Source organism: Ambystoma mexicanum, chromosome 1q (genome assembly GCF_040938575.1).
Source record: "Ambystoma mexicanum isolate Mex_15411 chromosome 1q, UKY_AmexF1_1, whole genome shotgun sequence".
NCBI classification, from domain to species: Eukaryota; Metazoa; Chordata; class Amphibia; order Caudata; family Ambystomatidae; genus Ambystoma; species Ambystoma mexicanum.
Genome location: NC_090922.1, coordinates 754,433,681 through 754,440,076, shown reverse-complemented (window position 1 = coordinate 754,440,076; position 6,396 = coordinate 754,433,681). Strand labels below are relative to the sequence as shown.

The window sequence follows — 6,396 nt, the reverse complement described above, 5'->3', positions numbered from 1 at the left end:
GTGTAAAATCATCAGACGGCATCGCTGGTCAGGGGTCAACTGTGAATCTTTATTTCGCAGAGGACAGTTCACCAACAACACATAATATGTAATACCATTCCTTGTTTTGGCATTCAGTTTGTGGTTTTGTCAATGTGAACTGGACCAGCCCACTTAAAGAGGAAAACAAAATAATCAACAAAACACACTCCCGGTAGAAAATGACAGTCCCAATGTATACGATAGTTTCATTCTGATGCTGCGTTCCCCGCGGAGCTTATCAGCACTTTGTCCGGCCCGGGGTTTGCTGTGAAAAGTTCAAAACTGACAACAAAGAGAAATAAAGCGCTTCCCTCGCCTTCGCTAGTTCCTCAAACTAAATCCTTTTAAGCTTCCTTGTGGCCTTAGGTTGAGACTCCGGTGCTCCCTCAACTGCTTTCGGTTGTAAGGAGTCCTCTCAGGGCGGTTTTTCTTCTCAATACACGCAATTCCAGCTGGAAGCATCCTCTCCCCACACTCCTCCTTCTTTGCACTGCTCCTAGTTCTGAAAGCAGAGAGAGAGAGAGAGTCACGCCTGCGGCTCTTAACGTTCTTCCACTCCACCCCTTACCAGGTGCACTCAAACTCTCCCAGATCCCGCGTTCCTCTCTCTTCCTGCCTGCCTTTCGTTCACCTGGTGTATTACATTGTCCCATGAGCCACGCTGAATTTCACTCAGCCCAGGAGGTCCCCCCTTTATGATATGGGCTAAGTTTTTCAAATTGGGTTTTGATTGTTTGGGATTGAGGGGTTGTTCTACGTCATCCTGTTTGACCTGACTCTGCAATGCATCATGGGCATCATAATTCTTCCAGTAGCATCCTGCAGGTATCCCGTTATTATTGTTCTTCCGACATGGTTTTCTCTATGGGCCGTGGATAGCTCTGTTCCCACTTGTGCCTCTCGCATGTGACTGCCCTCAGCCCCTTTTCCCTGGAATTCCCCCTCCCTTGTGCTTGTTTTGTTCTGCAATGTCTGAGGTCCTTTGGGATCAGTGTCACAGTCTCTCTGCGCCCAGAGAGGATTTGAATCCTTCTCTGTCTCAAAAGACTTTTTATCAAACCCCCTGTCAATCAAGGAAAACACCTTCCCTAGAGTAGATAATTTCAATGAAATGGCACGTGATTTCATTGATGAAGAGCAAAAAGATACATTTCTCGTGTGCTTCCTGCTCTAATACAATGCCATGTTTTCAGTAGAACGGATCTTCAATTTGTTTTTAGTTCACCTCTCAGCGCAGATTCAGGCTACACGTTTAAATTCCCATTTTCAGAGCATCATGTATTTTTCTCAATCTGCCCCCAGCTTTTTAAATCATTGACTAATGTGCACTACATTTTATTAAGGAATTCAGTTACATGTTAACTGGGGTTGGGTTCATTAGTAGGTTAGATTATGTTAGTAATATATTTAGTGCAGCTGAGTTAATTGAAACAGCATCATGGAGCAAAGTGATCAATCTCTGTCCATTGGCATCTATTTAATTCTATCTGAGACTCACACTATAGAGGAGGAGCCAAGTACCTCTACCGCAAGTCTCGGCCCCTTTCTGCCTATATGTTGGGAGCTGGACATTGTGACATTGGCAAGGCAAATGATGGTACCTATATTGCTAAGAGTCCGTGAAACAAGGAATCGATTGAGAAAACCCTTTACGTATCCGGATAAAGTGACAGTCTTCTGAAGGAAGTTCCTGCAGAAGTGTGAAGATGAATGAGAGAAAAGACTGGTGACTTCACATGAAGCAGAGATGACGTACCCAGAAGAGATGCCAATAAAGAAAGAATAAAGATCTTGTAGAATCTGATGGCGAAGTAAAGAATTGAATAACTTTTCATGTGCGGAGTAAAGATTGTATGTCCGAAAAAGCACTGAAGAAAATGCAAAGCCATTTCATAAATGTACAGATGCAGTAATGCAAAAAAACAAAGTAATCATAAGGCTGGCTATACGTAGTGAATAGACTCCAGGTGGTGCTGCCAATATATATAATTGTGTATAATCTGGATATTCCACAATGCATTTTTAGCAAACTTGGACCCGTGAATGAAAGTGTGGCGCAGCAGAATAGAATTGCTAACAGCGAAGGAAGATTTGAGAAGGCTTGGCTGGCCCAGTGTCAAGGGTTGAGGCCGCCAAGAGCCTGTTTATCTATTTAAGAAGATACAATGAATGTGAGAAGCAAGCTGAGCTCCTGTTTGAGGTGTAATGGAAAAACACTAGAAGTGCCAGGTTTTCTTCATCTAATAACATGAAATACAACAAAGGAGCTCCAAATGCGATCTCTAGTCACATGGTCAAATGAAAATAGACTTGGGAGCGTGCCACACCGAGACCAGAAGATAAGGCCATACCTTCACTCTAATTCTTTAATTCTCAGGCACAATGAGCTTTTGCAAGGACGACTTCAAACGCAGTAATTGAATGGCAGACCACCGGAGAGATGATGGATGTTGGGTTAATTAGGTGGGGAGGCATGACCAGGCCAACCCCCAGCACCTGGTGTACCAGCTTGCATGCTGCTAGCGAGTAGAATATTCCAAAAGGGGACAAGCGTGCCAACCAACTGTAGTGGCCCATGAAGTAAAGAGCCCTATAGTTGAAGAAGCCAATAGGATGTTGTGTATTTTCATGACACAGAATATGACTTGGGGTTGGCTTAGTTGTCCACCTGACCTTATAGACCAAATCACGATCCATGCCCTAATAGAAAGTAAACTAAAATGTTCCTGTGAAGCCTATCGTATCCACTAGTAGGTTCTCTTATTTTGCCACGTAGTATGACATCACTTATATCTGTTGTACTCCCTGTTTTAACAAGTATTATTAAAACAGCTGTGTTTTTGCAAAACTTCCTAAATGGGTCTGATTATTGATGTATGAGTAAGATTTGCATCCCCATCCATCTCAGATACTGTTACCTCGCCTTAAAAGACCTCCTCAACAGTCTTGAGCCCAGTAATGAGTTTCACACCCTTGGCACAAGTTGAAGTTCATAACCATGCTAAAATGTGAATGCTGAGTACAAATGTTAAAAAAATGGGAGCACATACTCCTACAGCCCTACTATATCAGGGCATCAGAAACAAATTAAGGCAGAAGGGTATTGCGGAGAGTAACAGAGAGAGTACAGAGAAAGTACAGAGGGGAATACCAGAGAGACTTCTGGAACCAGAGGAAGGAATTGAGAACAGGAGAAAGATTGAAGGCAAGAGTAAACCCGGAAGCAGGATCGAGAAGCTCCACCTATAGATGTGGCATGTGTGGTTAAAGGGAATGCACAGGGAGGTTTCACAAGCCAATGGGGTGTTTGCAATGGAGAGAGCAACATCTTTTCAGTCACTGTTTACCCACAATAAGCTTCATATTGATAAAAACCAAATTCTGGTATAGACACCACATTAGAAACATATATATGTGGGTGATCAAATTAATATTAATATTAATACATTAATTAGAACATTCCACACATCGTTTTTTATTCAAACCCCTAATTAGCACTACACACAGAAAGTCAGGACATATAAGATTCAACAGTAACAACATATCGTTGATTCAGGAATTGGAATGTTGGTGTGGCTTAAAGTAGACATGCAAATATTCACAGGTCACAATACGTAATAAGATTAATGACCGTGAGAAACCTATCGGCACGGGAGACATTATGTTATTTTGGATTCACTCTAGCCATGGTGATCGCTTCCTGCGTCTCCGTATCCATGGAGACGTGGGACGCGAGGTGCCACTACGTCAGCACGAAAGCCGGCGTGTCGAGACACATCGACAGATCACCATGACTAAATGAGTTATTTGGCTTTGAATAGACATGGAAATGTGCACAAGACACAACACGGATTAAGATTAATAGCCGTGAGAAACTTATCGGTTCTGGAGAGATTATGCAGATTTGCATTTAGTTTAGCCATGGTGATCGCTTTCCGCATCTCCGTATCCATGGAGGTGTGGGACGCGAGGCACCGCCACGTCAGCACGCCAGCTGACGTGTCGAGATGCCTCAACCGATTGCCATGACTACATGAAAGGGAACCGTGTGTTTGCGTACAGTTCCTTTCAGATGGCAGACACTGCTGCAATTGAGGTAAGCAAGATTGAACTCTCAGAACTCTCAGAGCGAGAGATCAATATATTATATTTCCACGCTGATAATGACAGGAACCTTTTTGTTACAGTTACCAGAACTCATGGGTTTAAGAAGGTAGAAGCAAACAAGGTAAACCCATTAATTTCCCGGCAGCGTGCGAGTGCATCTACATTAATTTAGATGGGATAGCAAACACCCACAACCTTTTCTGTGTTTTTCCCCCTTCCATTGTAACAGAACAATACAGCCAAGAGATAAAGGTGTGATCTTTGAACAGAATACATGATACAAATATGGTATCTTACGAAACGCTTAATATTTATGTAAACTTCCTTGTGTCTACCTCTATTCTTACCTTTATTTGCATTTTATCCTTACTGTTTCCGTGTCTCTTTCTTTTTGATTAATGGAACCCTTTGGGAACACCTTATGGACATACTTGGTATGTATCCAATTGATTAATTATGATTTAATGTTGGGATTTCATTCTGATGTGACTTGATTATTTACATGTGACAATTATAGCCCTGAAGATGGAGAATCGCTTCGAAATGCATAGGCTCTATGACCATGTATAAGCCTAGAAAATGCTTCTAACCAATGAAGAATTAATCCTGAATGAAAACAACCCATGATGAATAAATAATTAATGTTTATAACTAAACAACTATAAAAGTCTTGATATTTGAAGCCAATATACGTTAGAGAACTACTAAAGGACTAACGATTATGTGCATGTTTTTGTTGATAAAGAAAAAATATTTTTTGAGTAAAAAGCAAGCTCACTTCAGCACTGTGAGAGCGCCAGACATAGCTGGATGAATCCACCCACTTTTTTTGCAAGGTAATGGTACGAATGTGTATACTGGTGTCTAAGGATCACTACAGCCTGGTTGCTCCAATCAGAATAAACTAGTTTTTTCATGAAAAAGAGGAACTTCAAGTTATTATAAAGAATACAGTGGTTCCCACCTCTAGATCTATGTTTTGCAATGAAGAGAGCAGACACGAAGAAGGGAATAGGTGTCCTGCATGGAGGCAGAACACCAAACATTTTACAGATGAAACTTAGTGGCCGGTGAGTGAACCATAAAGAAATATAGAAAACCATAAACCATTCTGGGATAGTGTTCCCAGGCCGAATACACAACAGGGAAATACTGGATGGTCGAGAGAGACTCCAGGAACGTCTTCATCATCCCAGTGGGGGTGGAGCAAGAGACATGCAAAACCGAGAGATTGTGAAGACCTCCATATGGGAAGTACACAACTTATTTAGAACCATATGGGCATTGGGGAACCAGCTATGAGAAGGGAGTCATTCTCCTAGCCCCACAAGAACTTTATGTTACTATTTAATTATCTGTTTGGTTTTGGAGAACCCATAGCTTTTATGGAAATTTAGCTTTTAACAAATCTGAGATTCATTTGGATACTTTGTATCCAGGAGAATTGAGTCATTAGATCTGTTAGTGGAACATGCATCAAGATTAAGGGCCTCATTAAATGTTTGGTGGTATGCCGTCTCTAAATCTGGAGGGATACTTGCAAACAGTATTACTGTTTACGGAATTACCAGCATTCTCCAAGCGCCGGCAACTGTGGTAATTCCCCATTCTGTGTAGTCCCATGGAAATTGAAATCCCGGTGGTTGAAATGGTGTAAATTGTGCAAAAATCATAATTTGTGTGCCGCTCATTGCAGGAGTTACTTTTACAAATAAGACTGAAGCGGATGCACGAAGAGAAGGGGAGAGTCAATTGATTGCAATGTTAGCAATTTAATGAGAAGATAATGCAGCATGCTACAGTACATGCATAATTATACACCAATTAATGATATCCTTAACTGCTTTCACACACATACTGTATAAAAATGCTGGGCTCACCATCTGTAATAGGATGTTTGTTAAATTGTACCGAAGTGTATATTGCAGCTCTAAAGGATGACTTTCAGGAGCATCAGGGGCAGAGTTGGTTAGTTTTCTGAAAATGATGGTACATAAATGGCCACATGTGTCTCCTAATTAGCATGAAAATGGCCCATGTAGCCAGACTTGACCTTAAGTGTCTGTACTGCATTACAATGTGCACCGTTGCTATAACGTCACCACTTCCTCGGTATAACAATGAATGAAGCCAAAGATTAAACCGCTTGACTGCTCACAGTTGTCATTGAGAGTTGTAATTTTGGCTGATATTCCTTGGCTACTTGACCCTGAACGATATCCCTTGTACTGTACCATAGCAGAGGTCTTGGTTGGCGATTGCTGAAAT

At 41.6% G+C, this 6,396-nt stretch overlaps 1 long non-coding RNA gene across 1 annotated transcript; it reads left to right on the top strand.

Moving 5' to 3' along the window:
- Positions 1 to 3,993: 3,993 nt before the first annotated feature.
- Positions 3,994 to 4,959, top strand: LOC138521834 (uncharacterized). Its single transcript, XR_011283138.1, has 3 exons — positions 3,994 to 4,117; positions 4,209 to 4,249; positions 4,646 to 4,959. It is a non-coding gene; the product is annotated as an uncharacterized lncRNA (long non-coding RNA).
- Positions 4,960 to 6,396: the final 1,437 nt, after the last annotated feature.